This window comes from Triturus cristatus, chromosome 8, assembly GCF_964204655.1.
Source record: "Triturus cristatus chromosome 8, aTriCri1.1, whole genome shotgun sequence".
NCBI classification, from domain to species: domain Eukaryota; kingdom Metazoa; phylum Chordata; class Amphibia; order Caudata; family Salamandridae; genus Triturus; species Triturus cristatus.
In genome coordinates this window covers 11,196,558-11,214,916 of record NC_140591.1, presented here as the reverse complement: position 1 = coordinate 11,214,916, position 18,359 = coordinate 11,196,558, and the positions used below count along the sequence as shown (strand labels likewise).

The 18,359-nt window shown below is 50.2% G+C and overlaps 1 protein-coding gene across 10 annotated transcripts in view; it reads right to left on the bottom strand.

Annotated features, from left to right (window-relative positions):
* HAO2 (hydroxyacid oxidase 2) overlaps positions 1 to 18,359 on the bottom strand; it is a 210,921-nt gene that overhangs the window by 91,644 nt on the left and 100,918 nt on the right. Inside the window, exon 1 of one of the 10 annotated variants that reach the window (XM_085620719.1) lies at positions 10,939 to 11,158. The exons of 7 other annotated variants lie outside the window; for them this stretch is intronic. The gene's annotated coding sequence lies outside the window, so the exon portion shown is untranslated. Of the gene's footprint in view, positions 1 to 10,090; positions 10,398 to 10,673; positions 10,908 to 10,938; positions 11,159 to 18,359 lie in introns of those variants that run through there. 2 more of the 10 variants (XM_085620718.1, XM_085620720.1) reach the window with 2 other exon arrangements.

Here is an 18,359-nt window from a genome sequence, read left to right as displayed (position 1 = left end):
GGCTGCTGTAGCAGACCTGTGGTGTCATTTTGAATGGTCTCTCAGGGGTGGCACAATACATGCTGCAGCCCCTGGGAGGCCTCTGGGGTACATATGCCCTGGGTACTTAGTATACCATATACTAGGGACTTATAAGGGTACCCCAGAATCCAATCTGGAGTGTACCTAAAGTACATGAACTACCAGGAGAAAGCAGGTAGGCTGGGGTCCTGATTAGCAGGATCCCAGTCAGACTAAGTCGAAAACTAGCAAAACACCAGGAAAAAAGTGGGGGTATCCATGCAGTCAGATTCCACCGTCCTACACATGTCAAAAGAGGCACTTCCCTATACAATTCAACTAAAGCCCTTTTTCAAGCGGTCACTAAACTTTTGGCTCCAGCTACCCGCAACTCAGAAGAAGGCAACTAGGCCTTCTGCGACTCCCTGGAAAGCTTTTTTCGACAGAAAGAGATCATCTTTAATAAATTTACACCAGGGGTTTTACGTACCAGGCTGGTATTGAGGCCACTGTAGGGTCCTGAAACAAGTCCACCCTCACTGAGTTTTCCACGCTGACCGTGGATCCCGTTACCCTGGCCTGGTCAAAGCCAGGATCTCCATCAGGTCCCTGTCCACCCATTTTTCATACAATTCCGGAAGCAGTAGCCCTGCATCTGACAAAAATCTTTAATACCATGTTTAGCTCGGTGACGTTCTCAAAACAATGAAATGCTGCTTCAGTTGCTGAAGAAACCGAACCTGAGCAAGCAGAACCCAAACAACTACTGTCCCATTTCCAGGCTCGCTTCGCCTGCAAAACTGGTCGAGAACGCCATGAACTCGCAGCTCGCAGCTTTCCTGGAAGAAAACGGTCTGCTTGATGATGTGGCTTCCGTGATGGTTACAGCACAAAGTCAGCTCTGAAGGTGGCAACCAAGGAGATCAGGGCGGCAATGGATAGGGGGGTAATGCCGCCCTTATCCCGTAAGACACATCTGCGGCATTTGATATGGTCAATCATGATCATTTGATGACCGGTTACAGAGCCTGGGGATCCGGGGTGCACCCTCAACCTCTTGAGATCACCCCTTACGCTGCCTTCTGGGGTACCACAGGCCTCATCGCTGAGCCCAACGTTGCTCAAGCTTTATGCTACCCCCTTGGCAGCCCTAATTAAGTCATTTGGGTTGTTTCTGGTATCTTACGCTGACGACACCCTCAGATTTTGGTTTCACTATTTGATAAGGGCCCGGATAAGAGTGGGACCTTTCGTAGCTGCATGAGTGCAGTGGGACTCTGGATGGATCAAAAATGTCTAAAATTAAACTCAAAGGCAGAACTCATCTTGTTCGGACAAAATCCCACTTACTGGTCCCCCAATTGGTGGCCTGAGGAGCTAGGCACCGGCCAAAGCTGGTCCAGAAGGTAAAAAACCTCGGCGTCATGATTGTCGACTGACTGACTGATAAAGAGCGAGTTAGCAGTCATTCCGGCTTCCTTGTTCTCTTTGTGCACGGTGCGGAAAATTGCTCAATTCTTATCCGTTGACCTGCTAAAGGCCGCCGACTGCAATGGGAGATTTCAACATTTGCCAAACAAATCTCTGAATAAATTGCAAATCCTACAAAATTCAGCAGCCCGTATGCTAATGAAGATTCCTAGTTATGCATCGGCCTCTCAAGCCATCAGCAGACTGCACTGGCTGCCGGCAAGAAAGCGTATAATCTTTAAGGGTCTTTGCACTGCCTAAAAGGCACTCCACGCCTTGGCCCTGCCTATCTCAGAGACCGGTTTAGATGGTACCATCCAGGCAGGACCATTCGCTCCAGGTCTGCAAGAGATTTCGCAGTTCCTGCCCATACACTCTCTGCCTGGGGACGCAGAAGCCTTGCTCGTTGTTCAGCCCAAAACTGGAACCGCCTACCTCTGGAGCAGTGGCGGCTGTTACTGAACTGGGGTGGTTGAAAAATTAAATAAAGATGACTTGCCTGTGAACAGCCGCCGCCTCTACTCGGTCCTCACTCTCTTCCTGACTCCCGGCAGCACAGAAGCACACAGGCTCCCCTAAGCCAATCACGACGCTGCTGGCACCAGCATGACAGAAGCGTCATCATTGGTGTAAGCGGCCTGTTTGGCTGGTAGGGCAGTGCCTGGGACAGCTCTCCACCCGGCTGTGCAACACAGGCAGGTGGAGAAATGCTTAGTGCACATGTCTGTTGGGCCGGTCCAAGACGGCCGGCCAAACTGTCATGCGCAAGTATGGTGCACCAATCATTCCTCCTCCCTGTGAGCCCCGCCCTAACTTCGCCCCTTAGCCCTTACTAAAAATTAAATGATAACGGGTGCCGCTCGAAGGCTCCTTCAACATTTAAAAACTCGGCTTGTGCTACGAAGGTTGGGTTTCCCTTCTGCTCCCTGTGCAAGGACGCTACGCTGCTGTGGGGCTCCAGACTCGCCTGAACACATCGGGACTGCGAGGACCGGGGAGCATTGCGCTCCGCTAATCAGGCTCACCTGCTCCTCTTCCCGTTGACCATCTCGCCCACGCCACGCCTCGCGGCCCCCGCTGCGCGGGAGCCGCTCGAAGGCTCCTTCAACATTTAAAAACTCGGCTTGTGCTACGAAGGTTGGGTTTCCCTTCTGCTCCCTGTGCAAGGACGCTACGCTGCTGTGGGGCTCCAGACTCGCCTGAACACATCGGGACTGCGAGGACTGGGGAGCATTGCGCTCCGCTAATCAGGCTCACCTGCTCCTCTTCCCGTTGACCATCTCGCCCACGCCACGCCTCGCGGCCCCCGCTGCGCGGGAGCCGCTCGAAGGCTCCTTCAACATTTAAAAACTCGGCTTGTGCTACGAAGGTTGGGTTTCCCTTCTGCTCCCTGTGCAAGGACGCTACGCTGCTGTGGGGCTCCAGACTCGCCTGAACACATCGGGACTGCGAGGACCGGGGAGCATTGCGCTCCGCTAATCAGGCTCACCTGCTCCTCTTCCCGTTGACCATCTCGCCCACGCCACGCCTCGCGGCCCCCGCTGCGCGGGTGCCGCTCGAAGGCTCCTTCAACATTTAAAAACTCGGCTTGTGCTACGAAGGTTGGGTTTCCCTTCTGCTCCCTGTGCAAGGACGCTACGCTGCTGTGGGGCTCCAGACTCGCCTGAACACATCGGGACTGCGAGGACCGGGGAGCATTGCGCTCCGCTAATCAGGCTCACCTGCTCCTCTTCCCGTTGACCATCTCGCCCACGCCACGCCTCGCGGCCCCCGCTGCGCGGGAGCCGCTCGAAGGCTCCTTCAACATTTAGAAACTCGGCTTGGGCTACGAAGGTTGGGTTTCCCTTCTGCTCCCTGTGCAAGGACGCTACGCTGCTGTGGGGCTCCAGACTCGCCTGAACACATCGGGACTGCGAGGACCGGGGAGCATTGCGCTCCGCTAATCAGGCTCACCCGCTCCTCTTCCTAACGACCCGCCCCTCTCTTAATATTTAACCATGTCCACGTGAATCCGCAGCGCGGATCGCAGCGCGGGCGAAGCCCGGGCCAAGGGCGGGCCCGTTGTAGCCCGTTCGAGACCGAGAGAGACCGGACCGGGCTACCCCTCTGTCACCTACGGCTCCAGCGCGTATGGGCTTATTACGTGTCATTTTTATTGCATGTGGTTGTATCGTTTATACTGTTTTGTGGAGGACATATCGCTGCCAAATCAGAGTAATTGCGCACTGTGTTGCATCCTAACTAAGCATGGCAGCTAAAGAGGGTAAGAACCATGCGACCAAAAGCAATCTCACTGGTACACTAGATCAATTCATAGTTAGAGCCAACTCGGTGATTGACCAGGGCATTGTCCTTATGGAGCGCAGAGTGTCGCAGGATCTGGCCCTAGCAAGAAGATCTTCTTTGGGCCTCCTTGCATCTGCACATACCCCAAATGGCACTGGTAGCAATGCCCTTCCTCTTACTCAATTCATTGATGAGACTTCAAGCAGTGAAACTTCTAGTGACAATGAACCCGGGGTCAACTCTAGAACTACATCCCCCCCAGTGACTAGGTCGGGACCGATCCTACGGGAAAAAAGGGCCACTAAGGTAGGGCTGTCCACAAACTCCAAGCCAAAATCCATCAGGCATGTTCGCTCCAAGCCAGGGGGAGCTAAATCCGCACATCATGGTGCAGTTTTGGTGGCCGACTCGTTGGCTAGAGATGGTCAGGGCAGCTGCTCCCTCCCTCCAGCTTCGTGTTCCTCGTTTAAGTCTCCTGGGGATCATTCAGCTCAGGCATCAGCTCCTCCTGCATTGGTGACACAGTCACAAGAGGATGTAGTAGCACCGCAACAACTAGATCTAATGCTGCGCGCGCTACTGGCACCCCTGGAATCCAGGTTGGAGGGAATAGCGTCCCTTATTACCAAGCTTGAACAAGGAATTAAGGAACACACTGAGGGTGCTAACAATAACAAAGCATTCCCCGCATGCTTTTGCAATTGCCACTGTCCCACCATAGCCGGGGCTCTACCAGCCCCGGCGGCCCACTGTGCAGTTCCACGGCTACCATCTGTCCCGAAAGCTACATCACTGGCAATTCCAGCCACACTTAACGCTCCCTCATTAGAACATCATGAAGATAGGTCTCTCATTGACCACCACGCAGACAGTAACACCTTGGGAGAGGCCACTTTGGGTAATATTAGTGACAATATGAGGACAGTGAGAAAGCGAACCCAGGATAAGGCTAATAGGATGACTTCTAGAATAGACTTGCCCCCGGAAGCTAGCCCTTATATGGTTGTCCTAACAGGGGTTCCTGAAATAAATGATAATAGTATTGAGGAGTTCTCGAACCTAAAAAACAAGGCAATCCACTGGCTCTCAAACCACAGGCCCCTGCCACCGCAGGTTAGTTGTGAGGTCATTATGGTTAGAAGGGTGGGGTGGGTAGGGCACACTCCTAAAAACTTAGCTGGCGATTGTGTCATAGTTAACTTCCGGGATGCCAGGATAGCAGACTACATCTGCAACTGGAAAAAACCACGCTTAGACACCACTATTGCGGTCCGCCCCCTCTCCTACTTCTACCCAAATGATCGTATGAGAATAGAAGAGAGCGGTTGGACATATATTCCGCATTTACAAAGGGGAGGTGCTGGGAAATCAAGGCATCTGCCCTCTGATGCAGACTGGGCTTATCCTGTCTGTTCAAACAGGTTTAGCTGCCTCGACCAGGTCGATTGACTGGCCAAGCCATCCCAGGTAGCTCAGGATTCTATGGGGGATAGTATTCTAGGTTTAGAGCCCCTTGGGCTGCATGACGAAGGGAATTTGACTCTTGACACCATGGGGTGCACCACTAGTACAGGGGAGACCAATCTCGGCAATCCCCAAGCGTACTCTCTGCAGTTTTCTGCTTCCCTTCCAATGCCAGCCACCTCCCATAGTGCTATTCTTACCCTTATAGGGGGAACTGATCCTCCCCAGAAGAGTAGCATTTCCTCTGTACTAGATCCCCCATCCCAGCACACACCTCGCCACCAACATATGAACTTACTGTCATGGAATGTGGCAGGCTTAGCAAATAAGATGGCATGTCCTGAATGGGGCTCTTTTGTAGATGCTGCTGATGTGGTTCTATTGCAGGAGACCTGGGCCAGGGAGGTGGTTCATAGAGCCGGGTTTGCTTCCTTTAACATCGCAGCTCGGTGGGGAGGCAAGGGCCGCCCCTCTGGTGGCCTGACAACATGGATAGGTGTACACCTGGGTTGTAGTGTGGATTTGATCCAGACCAATTGGGATGACATCCTTTGTGTCCAACTGTCCTGGCCCAACTCATATAAGCTGGCAGTTGTGAATGTATATTCACGCCCTACTGCTATGGCTAAAGAATCTAACACCGTAGGGGAACTATCATCTTTCCTGGAATCTTTGGACCATGATGTTACCTGTGTGATCGCAGGAGATTTTAATTGCCACTTTGAGCCCCTCCCAGGGCTGGGTGAGGGGGCATTGCAGGAAGAAGATGAGTTTTGGGGTATCCCACAGTGTAGGTCCACCTATGCAAAGGCATGGACCCCACTGGCTATCCAGGTCATGACTCTAACCTTGCAGTTTTCAGTTAGGGCGGTTAATGGCCGAATGCCTTCGGACATTCCATCCAAATGCACCTATAATAAAAAAGACCATGAATCCCATCTGGACTATTTTATGGTCCAGACTAGGTTATGGTCCAAAATTATAGATCTGGAGGTCATGAATAGATCAGACAGCGATCATAACGCCCTACTGATGAGAATGGAAATGCCAAACTCTGCTAAAGCCCATACGGAACCAACCGCCGATCTAGGATTGGTCCTTACCAACAATAGGAGGAGGGTTAAGTGGGAAACCCTATGTGAAAGGCGAGATGCACTGCCAAGCTTATACTCATCTATTCTCCCCCTGCTCAAGATGGCAAGTGACATCTGGGACAAAGGGCAGTCTGAGGATAACTCTGCACGCTTCCTCACTGTGCACCGGGAATTAGTTGATATCCTTGCAGGCTTTTTAAACCCCATAGTTCCCGACAGGAAACCAAGGACTACCCAGCCCTCCTGGTATAATGCCGCATGCAGGAGTGCTAAAACTGCCTTGATTAATGCTATTAAAACTGGCAGTGATAAGCTAACAATCTGCTCACTTAGGGGTGCCCACAAACAAGTCTTAAAACAGGCAAGGATAGATTGGGATTGGGAGAGATGGGAAAGTTTATCATCAGCCCTTGCTAATAAGGAATTGAACAGATTCTGGGCCATTGTGAATTCTGGGTGCGCGGAACCCCGCAATGCAATCGAAGCTAATCTTGACCCGGGGGTGTGGGAATCCCATTTTAAAACCTTGTACGCTGCCACCTCTGATTTAGATCTCTTGCCTTTTTGGCTTCCGTCTGCGGGGGATGCCGAAGCTTTGGAATTCACTGTAGATGATGTTTCGATTGCCATAGGGAAACTGGCACTGGGTAAAGCACCGGGCATAGATAAGATGCCCGTGGATTTGCTCAAAGATCAGCCTAAGATATGGGCACCGTACCTTTGTGCAGTTTTTAACTCAATTTTGCATGGCACGGAGGTCCCTGATTCGTGGCTGGGAGCGGAAATTGTACCGATATATAAGAAGGGTTCTCCCTTGCTCCCCGTTAATTATAGGCCTATCAGCCTCATTGATGTCCCCCAAAAAATAATGGCAAGACTTATTTTAGATCGCTTGCAGGACTGGATCAATGAGAATGATATCCTTTCTCCCTATCAGGCTGGCTTCAGAAGCAAAACATCTACCATGGATCAGATCTTCCGCTTAGTAATGTTGTATTGGAAGACTGTGGCGTTGGAGGGTGGCAGTCTCCACATGGTATTTGTTGATTTACGCTCTGCGTTTGACACTGTTCCTAGGGGCAAACTTTGGGCTGTTCTACGCGATCTAGGTGTACCCATCTCCCTATTGGGTATATTGGTGAGGTTACATACCGAGAATTTTGCCCAGGTCAGGTGTGCAAGAGGAGGTGTACTGTCTGACAGGTTTGCTGTAAACAAGGGAGTCAGGCAAGGGTGTGTCTTGGCCCCTACTCTCTTCTGTATTTACGTGAATGGACTGATTGCCAGCCTGGATGCAGTCCCTAACAACGATGCACCCAGGTTGGCAGGTAGGAAAGTAGCAGCCATAATGTTTGCGGATGACACCCTGCTCCTTTCCAAAACACCAATGGGCATTCAACGTATATTGGAGGGATTCAGCAACTTCTGTAGGGAGCACGGACTACAGATCAATGTAGATAAGACCAAATACATGATTTTTAATCCCCCAACACACACTAGGCCACCACCTACCCTTGATTCAGTTGCACTTGAGAGAGTTCACACCTTTCAATATCTTGGTGTTACCCTAGGTGAAAAACTTTCCTGGGGCCCACATCTTGCAAAATCCCAACTTAAACTGACCCAAATATCTGGGGGAATATTAAAGATGACAAACGCCTCTACTTTTAAACCCATCAGCCCTAGTCTTGAAATCTACAAGATGAGGGCCAGAGCGGCTGCACTATACGGAGGGGAACTATGGGGGCACGTTATTAGACCAGGATTGTCTAAAGTTGAGAACAACTTCCTGAGACAACTGCTCGCGCTCCCCCAAAGTACACCCCTACTACCGCTGAGGCTTGACTTAGATATTCTTCCCATCCAGGAGGAACTAGCTATCAAACCTCTCAGGTTTTGGAGGAGGATCTGGCTGACCCCTGAGTTGGAGCAGTATAAAACAGAGCTCCAAGAAATACTGAGATTAGGTAGGGCAGCACATATCCCCTGGCTTTCCTATATCAAAGATGAATTTACGAACATGGGTCTTGCAGATATGTGGGTGAACCCAGCAATAGCTTGCAGAGAGATCTCAGGGAAAACATTCACTGAGTTATATCGATTTCGATGCTCTAATGCGTGGCTCCATGATTCAAAGAATGGTACCATGGTGAAAGCATTCATTGAGATCAAATCTGTTTATTCATTTGAAGATTTCATGGATGTAATTTTCCCTGTTATGGCTAGGAAGCTATATATACAATGGAGGTTTGGTGCACTTCCCCTAGCGTGTTTAACAAGCAAATGGTACCCGACTAGGTCCTCACATTGTATTGGCTGTGGTATGAGTAAAGAGGATGAAAGCCACATCCTTTTTTTCTGTCCTCTCTATACTAGAGCGAGGCAGACTTGGATTGTACCTATCTGTAGGAACCTTGGATTTAGGAAATGTTCCGACGCACTAAGGGTTTTTAAGACTGAAACTGCAGGTCACATTGTATTTGCCTTAGCCAAGTATCTGCATGCTTTCTGGATTAAAAGGAGTTTTATACTATCTAATACCGCCTAGTAGCTGGGCATGTTTTCTGCTTGTCTAAACTCAGTTCTAGATACAATGCTCTGTCCTAACACTAATATTAACACTGACATTGATTTACATTACTGATTTGCATTGTCTATGTCATTTTAGGTGTTCTTTTTTTAATATTGTAATTTTATTGTGTATAATATGCTGTGTACTCTTTTATGGCTGAAATATTGCCGAAATAAAGATTTAAAGAAGAAGCTATTATGATTTTATTTTTCCTTTTTGACACTGCTCAGGGAGCCGTGGGGGCGACGCTCCCCCACCTTAGCGGAGGCGCCGCTGCGAGTCTGCAGATCAAAGCTGCCACCTCCTTGTTTAGGTTCAGGAAAGCCTTAAAGACCGGCTTTTTACTCTTTACTAGTTGTTGCGGCTCTTCTGTTTCATTCACCTGTTATGGGCAGCGGCAAGACGCCCTGCGGAAAAACATTGCGCTTTATAAATTATAAAATCAAATCATTACAAAATGTGCTGCATTGTGCCGCATAATTAGCCTCTTTCCCGCATAATTTACTCAACCCGCCACACAATGTGGCCCTCTCCTGCCACATAATTCCAGTAGCCCTGTCAATGGGTAACACGTAGGCCTAGTTCCGCTTAGTAGTTTACTCAAACCGGTCACCATGCCTTGGCGTCCAAGAGTGCTCATAACACTGACAGGCAGGTCAGGTTTCCAAAATACATATTAATGACAGACATTTGCATGTCAGGCACGTAACTCCAGATTATTAGCATATTCATTGTCCATACAAAAAACCCTGGCTACAAAGCACGAGAACCACGTACCAATAGTACATGGTGCTTTGTTTTCACGCAGCCTGGGGTTCATCCTGGACTCATCGCTCTCAATGGCCCAGCAAGTCAACGCCGCCGCCTCCTCCTGCTTCATCACCCTCCACATGCTCCGCAAGATCTGCAGATGGAGCCCGACAGATACAAGAAGAGCAGTCACCTAGGCCCTCGTCAGCAGCAGGCTAGAGTACGGCAACGCCCTCTACGCGGGAACCACGGACAAACTCCAGAAAAGACTTCAACGCATACAGAATGCCTCCGCGCGCCTCGTCCTCGACATCCCCCACCACAGCCACATCACGGCCCACCTGAGAGACCTGCACTGGCTCCTGGTCAACAAGAGGATCACCTTCAAGCTCCTCACCCACGCACACAAAGCACTCCATGACGCCGAACCAACATACCTCAAAAAACGACTCACCTTCTACACTCCCAACCACCAGCGTCGCTCCGCTGACCTCGCTCTCGCCGCCAACCCACGCATCCGCCAATCAACCACCTGCGACAGATCGTTCTCCCACCTTGCCACCAAGACCTGGAACACCCTCCAGTGGCGTAACGAAAGTTTAAGGGGCCCCCCTGCAATGTTTAATCCGGAGGCTCAGGCCTGAGTACTATGCTGAGGGGGCCCCCTGCACCTCGCCCCGCCCGCACCGCGGGGGATACGGGGGCCTGTGTTACGCCCCTGACACCCTCCCCATCCACCTGCGACAGACCCAGGACCTGCTGCCCTTCAGGACACTTCTTAAGACCTGGCTGTTCGAACAGTAGCAGCGTGTCCCCCACTGCCCCCCACCCCACTGCACCTAGATTAAAACAAATAATATATACAACGTAGCATTTCAGTACCTTTGAAAGATCCAAGTTTTAAGAACACACGGAGCATTTCACACACGTGTTGTATGTTTCTGGGAGTTAGAACATAGCTGAACAGGAGGCATAAACAGTTGACATGTAACACACATTAAAGTTCCGAGAGTTTGAAAAGTTAAACTCGGCTGTACCTGCGCGTTCCCCGCTCTGCCCTTGGACTGGAGGCCCCACTGCGGCGAGGAGAAGGGGGGTGCTGACCTTTAACCTCGGGGGGAGTTAATGGTTACTTTATGGTTAGAGTTTAATCGCATCACACAGGCATCGGGCTGGTCTGAGGACCCTGGCTTCCTGGAGGGGGCTGGGGGGGCCACGATAAGGCAGCTACCTTTCAGGGGAGGGGCTTCGTCAGAAGAACAGATGCCCACGGTGGGGGCGGGGGTGCAGCACTAAACATACCTGAGGGGACTGCAGCGGGCAGAGGGGCGCTCTTCTCTCCTAGCGCTATAATAACACTCAGCACTGAGAGCAGAGCGCCAGCCTGGACCAACACTGACCCCTGCTGGCCACGGCTGAGACTGACGACCCTGCTCAGGTGTGTGGGGCACGACTGAAGTCCCGACAGCAGCAGGTTCTGTAGTAATAGTGTGTGCAGTCGGTGCACAGGCTGACACCGGAAGTGAAGACACTACTCCCCTCCACGGCGAGGTTACCAGCAGGGTTGCCAGCTAGCGTCACGACGTCCTGAACCTTAGCCAGAAGCGCTTTGGGGCGAGTGCCTGGTGAATAGGGCACCATTTTAAGTGCGTTCCAAGCCGCGCACCCCAGTCCACCAAGAAGCTGTAGGCTAAAAAGTCAGAACTAAAAGTGTCGCGCATGCCACGGTACACTTGGCTGCTGTGAAATCGAACCTCCGTGCCTTTAATAACAAGCATTGGCAATGCCAATATGGGTGGATGTTTCAATGAAAGTGTCTTTTGTGTCATTAGTGGATTTACGCACTCAGGTGTTCATGCATGCACGCTCACTCATCTTTGCTCCATGCATCCGTCCGTCCAGCCAGACTCATACTTACTAGGCCTAGGAGGAGTTTGTGGAGTTCCGTGAAGTGACAAACGAACACCTTCGGGCTACGCGGAGTTCCAAAAAGGGGCAGAGCGCGTTAGGGTCAGTCACAGTGATTTTGAGCGCCGGTTGTTTGTCCTATGCTATAAACTCATCACGAACGGCACCATGCGCAGCGCAAGTGGGTGCAGCGGAACGTATCTCAACGTGAGTGGTTGCGACCTGCCGCGACCACTCGCGTTGACAAATCTGACCGCCCGCGTTGAGAAGTCTTGCCTAGAGGTCGAGTTCCTTTGCTTGCGCTCACCAACTAGAACTTAGCGAGCACGAGCAGGGAAAAATCTCACTGTAGACGCGAAGAGGAGCCCACCGCGGGTCTTTTGACAGCACCAGGAAGGCGCGTCTACAGTGAGAACGAAGGAGAGCTGGAGCCCTTGCAGGGAGGGAGCCAGTTTGACGCTCCGGTTGTCAGCCACAAAGCGGGGCAGGTCCCGCCCTGGACATTTGTTTAACAAGTTGCAATAGAGACTGAGAGAGTGCACCCACTGGGGATCATTATAGAGCACTACATCACCCATAAGGCCGTGAGAAAAGGCACGCCCACTGGGGCAGGTAATTGAAATCACCCACAAGGCCGTGAGAAAAGGCACGCCCACTGGGACAGGTGATCGAAATCAAAAGCCGTGCTCTCAGCTACATTTCCAGTCATTCAGCAAGAAACGCCACTGAAGAAAGGTTTACCCCTGAAACGCGTCTGGCGCAGATGTTTTGAACTTTACTGTCCTTGTTGGGTCCTGCTGGCAGGCTGTCTTCCATTAAAAGTGAGCGAAATTTACCCTTCGTGTGGCTCTACTTCAAATGGGTTTCCTGTGATGGTGTATGTAAAAGGCGGCCCTTACCCGGTCGCGAAGAGGAGCCCACCGCGTATCGCGGGTCTTTTGACAGCACCAGGAAGGCGCGTCTACAGTGAGAACGAAGGTGAGCTGGAGCCCTTGCAGGGAGGGAGCCAGTTTGACGCTCCGGTTGTCAGCCACAAAGCGGGGCAGGTCCCGCCCTGGACATTTGTTTAACAAGTTGCAATAGAGACTGAGAGAGTGCACCCACTGGGGATCATTATAGAGCACTACATCACCCATAAGGCCGTGAGAAAAGGCACGCCCACTGGGGCAGGTAATTGAAATCACCCACAAGGCCGTGAGAAAAGGCACGCCCACTGGGACAGGTGATCGAAATCAAAAGCCGTGCTCTCAGCTACATTTCCAGTCATTCAGCAAGAAACGCCACTGAAGAAAGGTTTACCCCTGAAACGCGTCTGGCGCAGATGTTTTGAACTTTACTGTCCTTGTTGGGTCCTGCTGGCAGGCTGTCTTCCATTAAAAGTGAGCGAAATTTACCCTTCGTGTGGCTCTACTTCAAATGGGTTTCCTGTGATGGTGTATGTAAAAGGCGGCCCTTACCCGGTCGCGAAGAGGAGCCCACCGCGTATCGCGGGTCTTTTGACAGCACCAGGAAGGCGCGTCTACAGTGAGAACGAAGGTGAGCTGGAGCCCTTGCAGGGAGGGAGCCAGTTTGACGCTCCGGTTGTCAGCCACAAAGCGGGGCAGGTCCCGCCCTGGACATTTGTTTAACAAGTTGCAATAGAGACTGAGAGAGTGCACCCACTGGGGATCATTATAGAGCACTACATCACCCATAAGGCCGTGAGAAAAGGCACGCCCACTGGGGCAGGTAATTGAAATCACCCACAAGGCCGTGAGAAAAGGCACGCCCACTGGGACAGGTGATCGAAATCAAAAGCCGTGCTCTCAGCTACATTTCCAGTCATTCAGCAAGAAACGCCACTGAAGAAAGGTTTACCCCTGAAACGCGTCTGGCGCAGATTGTTTTGAACTTTACTGTCCTTGTTGGGTCCTGCTGGCAGGCTGTCTTCCATTAAAAGTGAGCGAAATTTACCCTTCGTGTGGCTCTACTTCAAATGGGTTTCCTGTGATGGTGTATGTAAAAGGCGGCCCTTACCCGGTCGCGAAGAGGAGCCCACCGCGTATCGCGGGTCTTTTGACAGCACCAGGAAGGCGCGTCTACAGTGAGAATGAAGGTGAGCTGGAGCCCTTGCAGGGAGGGAGCCAGTTTGACGCTCCGGTTGTCAGCCACAAAGCGGGGCAGGTCCCGCCCTGGACATTTGTTTAACAAGTTGCAATAGAGACTGAGAGAGTGCACCCACTGGGGATCATTATAGAGCACTACATCACCCATAAGGCCGTGAGAAAAGGCACGCCCACTGGGGCAGGTAATTGAAATCACCCACAAGGCCGTGAGAAAAGGCACGCCCACTGGGACAGGTGATCGAAATCAAAAGCCGTGCTCTCAGCTACATTTCCAGTCATTCAGCAAGAAACGCCACTGAAGAAAGGTTTACCCCTGAAACGCGTCTGGCGCAGATGTTTTGAACTTTACTGTCCTTGTTGGGTCCTGCTGGCAGGCTGTCTTCCATTAAAAGTGAGCGAAATTTACCCTTCGTGTGGCTCTACTTCAAATGGGTTTCCTGTGATGGTGTATATATATATATATATATATATATATATATATATATATATATATATATATATATATATATATTATCTACTGGCGGTCGCCAGTAGATAGTTATAGTTAGGACCTATTTTCCATAGGAAATCCGCAACATTCTATTGGGAATATCTTTGGCGCCGGTTGATGAATCTTCGCGAAATTTTCCCAACTTTTGGCCAGCTCCGCTCCGCTCCTACCCTGTTCCGTGGTGATTCGTCAAGCGGGGGCCGAGAAAAAAGGGGGGTCCCAAAACTCATTTTCCCCATGCAATTTCCCATAGGACCTGTTGTCGCAGCTATAGCCCGAACTGCTGAACGGAATTACACCAAATTTGGCAAGGAGGTAGTCCTCAGTTCAGACTCGTGCCTTTTGCTTAAATGGTGTAAATCCGCACAGTAGTTCCTGAGAAAATTAGAGTTAAAAGTTAGTGATATCTATGGCCGGGGAGGATCCGCGGATCCTCCCCGCAACCTCCCCGAACCCTCCCGAGCACGAGCTGAATGCTAATTGGCTGCCAACACTCTGAATCAGGAAGTGTTGGCAGCCATCTTGTGCCTCGGTAGAACCGAGGCACAAGAAAGCACAAAAACAAAGGCGCAAAACGGGACAAGGGGGCAGGGTAGAAACACCCTGACCCCCTAGGCCTGCTCAGGGGGTCCCACAATGACTCCCAGGGCCCAAAAAAGTATATATTTTTTTTTTTAAAAATCAGCGAGATTCGCGCACCCAGCGCGAATTTCGGCCGAAAATAAAAACAAAAAAAGAAGCGCGGGGCTCCCGCGCTTCTTTGGTAATTGGCCCCCGGGGGGCCAAATCCCGGGGGCTCAGAGATACTATATGGGGGGGCTCACGGCCCCCCCAGCCCCGGGGACCACCATCCCCCGGGGCTTATAGAAAATGGGTAGGGGGGCTCACAGGCCCGGGGACCGCCACCCCCGGGGCTTGAAAGTATTTGCGAAGGGGGGGTCCTCAGGCCCCCCCAGCCCCGGGGACCACCATCCCCCGGGGCTTATAGAAAATGGGTAGGGGGGCTCGCAGGCCCGGGGACCGCCACCCCCGGGGCTTGAAAGTATTTGCGAAGGGGGGGTCCTCAGGCCCCCCCAGCCCCGGGGAACGCCACCCCCCGGGGCAACTTGTCCGTGTGGGAGGGGGGCCACGTGGCCCCCCTCCTGGAGCCAATGATGGCCCTGGGGACCGCCACCCCCCAGGGCCAGCTCCTGCAGTGTCCTGGGGTGCCACCACCGGGACACTGCTGTTTGCAATGACAGGGCGGGAGCCTCGCGGCTCCCACCCTGTCATTGCAAACTGATTTGCTTCATTGAAGCGAGAGCAGGGAAACCTGCTCTCGCTTCAATGTAGCAAAGCTGATTGCTTTTCCACATGGGGAGCAGCATGTTAGCTGCTCCCCATGTCGAAAAGCAATGCCGGCAGAAAAGATCGGGCCGGAGGCCACGCCCCCTCCTTACACCACTCGGCAAACGCGCCCCCTGGCGCGTTTGCAGGGGTAACTAATTCCCCTTGAATACTGGGGGTCCCTGGGGGCCAACTAGCCCACCAGGAACCTCCAGTATGTGCCAGGGGGCTGCGTTGCAGAGAGGTGTAATGAGGCCACACTCCTTTTTACACCTCTCTGCAACGCAGCTCCGTGGCGCTCACTGGAGGTACCTGGTGGCCTAGTTGGCCGCTAGGGGACCTCAAGATTCAAGGGGACTTAATCCCCCAACTTAAAACGTGCCACGGAGCGCGTTTGCACAGTGGTGAAGGTAGGGGGCGGGGCCTGAGATGATACTGTGCAAACACGCCCTGTGGCACGTTTTAAGTTGGGGAAATCATTCCTCTTCAATTGAGAGGTCCCCTAGGGGTCAACTAGCCCACCAGGTACCCCCAGGAAGCGCCACGGAGCTGCGTTGCATTGTGTTGTAAAAAGGGGCGTGGCCTCTGAACACCGCTCTGCAACGCAGCTCCCTGACGCATACTGGAGGTACCTGGTGGGCTAGTTGGCCCCCAGGGGACCGCAGGATTGAAGAGGAATTAATTCCCCAACTTAAAACGCGCCACAGGGCGTGTTTGCACACGTCACCTCAGGCCCCGCCCCCTTCCTTTACCATTGTACAAATATTCCTCTAAAATCAGCCGAACTACGAATTCCGATTTACTCACCTGTAATCAGGAGAGAACCCAGTGCTGCATCTTTTAGGCCAGCACTGACCCTAAAAAGTAATTCTAAGCGTACTTACCAGTAACTTGTATTTCCTTCCATAGGAATCCATTGTGAGGTTTTCACCAGAAAAGTTTCTAAGTGTCTATTTTCACAAACTAAAAATATTCTTAAAAAATCGTCTGTATGACTTAAACACATTCTTTCAACTGTTTACAGGAGGTTGGCCAGTGCTGGATCCAGGATCCACCACTGAGTAAGAAAAAGTAATGATAACACTACTTACCTGCTAAGTGAATTTACTGCCAAAGGATAACATTGGTGATTCTATGTGAAAAAAATTCTAAGTGTCAACTTTTAAAATACAATAATATTCCTTAAAAATAACGACTGTAACCAAAGCGCTTTTACTCAACTGTTTACAGGAGATGTCCAAGGACTGAATCTAGGATCCAGTCCTGTGGTTAGAAAAGTAATCCATAAAGTTACTAATTGCATTTCACTAGAAATTCACATTGAGCTCAATGTTGCTTTGTGTTTGAAATTGTGTTGCCCATTGCAACAACTATAACTACTGTACTTGAAAGTCTGTTGCCTATTTGCCAAGTATTTAAACTAAAGTAATTCATTCTGAGAAAGTATATTTTGTATTGTAATGTATAATGTAATTATAATCTAAAAATAAATAGTTAAAAAATATAGTAAATCAGTATAAAAAAAATCAGTATAACAATTAATACATTCAAAATTGTCATTTACAAAACCCTTGAAATTCACTGAAAAAACCATAGGTTTCAGGCCGGATATAGTTAGGAATTAGCATTTAAAAAACCTTTGAAATTCACTGAAAAAACCATAGGTTTCAGGGGCATTATAGTTAGCTGGACATTTCCCTCGTACAAAACCCTAGAAATTCCCCCGTTATAGTTAGTTCAGCTAACTATAACTCGCGCCCCCGCAATGCACTGCTAATGACGTCACATATTACATCACTCATGACATGGTCAGTGACATCACTGATGACATCTGAAATGACATCACTGATGACGTCATCCAGTGAGTGTGTGTTTCCATAAATTTTAAAAATGTTTAATATATATATAGGGAACAACCTATGGAAGAATGAGTGGGTGTATAAGTGTGTGAATGGATGATTTAGTAGGTGCATGACTGACTCTATAAGTGAGTCATTAAACGTATCTTACTGCAGACTAGTGACTAAACTGTGTGAATGTTTGTATCTGTCTGTCTGTTGGTGTAGAGGCGGCTGCATGGTTTTGTGAATAGCTATATGAGTGTCTCTATGGGTTATTGATTGGTTGTCTGAGTATCTGTTTGGGTGCCTGAGTGTTTGTGTGGGTGGGGTGTGTGTGACTCTGTGCATACATGTGTAAGTGGGGGATTCTATGGTTGCATGGTTTTAAGAGTGCATCTGTGATGGACTGTATGGTTGGGTGAGTGTATGTATGGGTGTGTTAGTGATTGAATGTATATCTCAGTGGTACATGTGTGAGTAACTACAAATGTGAAAGGCAGTATATATATATGTGTAAGAGTATATAAGTGGGTATATGTGAGAGTGTGTGATTGTGACAGTGGCTGTATGGATGAGTGTGTGCTTGTATCAGTGATTGTATAAGAGCGTAAGAATGTGGTACTATTTTTATGAGTAAGTGAACTTGTGTGTGTATAACTGCATAGGTGAGTAAATGGGAGTGTGATTAATTATCTGCATGAACGACTAAGTGTGAGAGTACCTCTATGGATGAATGGTGGTGTGTGAGTGTCTATGTAGGTGTATAAATGCATATGATAGTCCTGTACTGAGTGACTGTAAGTATGAGTGACTGTACAGGTGAGTGAGTGGATGTGTGTGTAGATCTAAGAGTCAATGAGTGGGTATGTAGTTATTGGTATTGGAGTATCTATAGTTTTGAGAATGGACGTCTGAAATTTTGATTGAGTATATCAAAGGGTGTGAGAAGGGGCACTAATTTATCACATGGATGACGTCATCAGTGATGTCATCAGTGATGTCACTGACCATGTCATGAGTGATGTAATATGTGACGTCATCAGCAGTGCATTG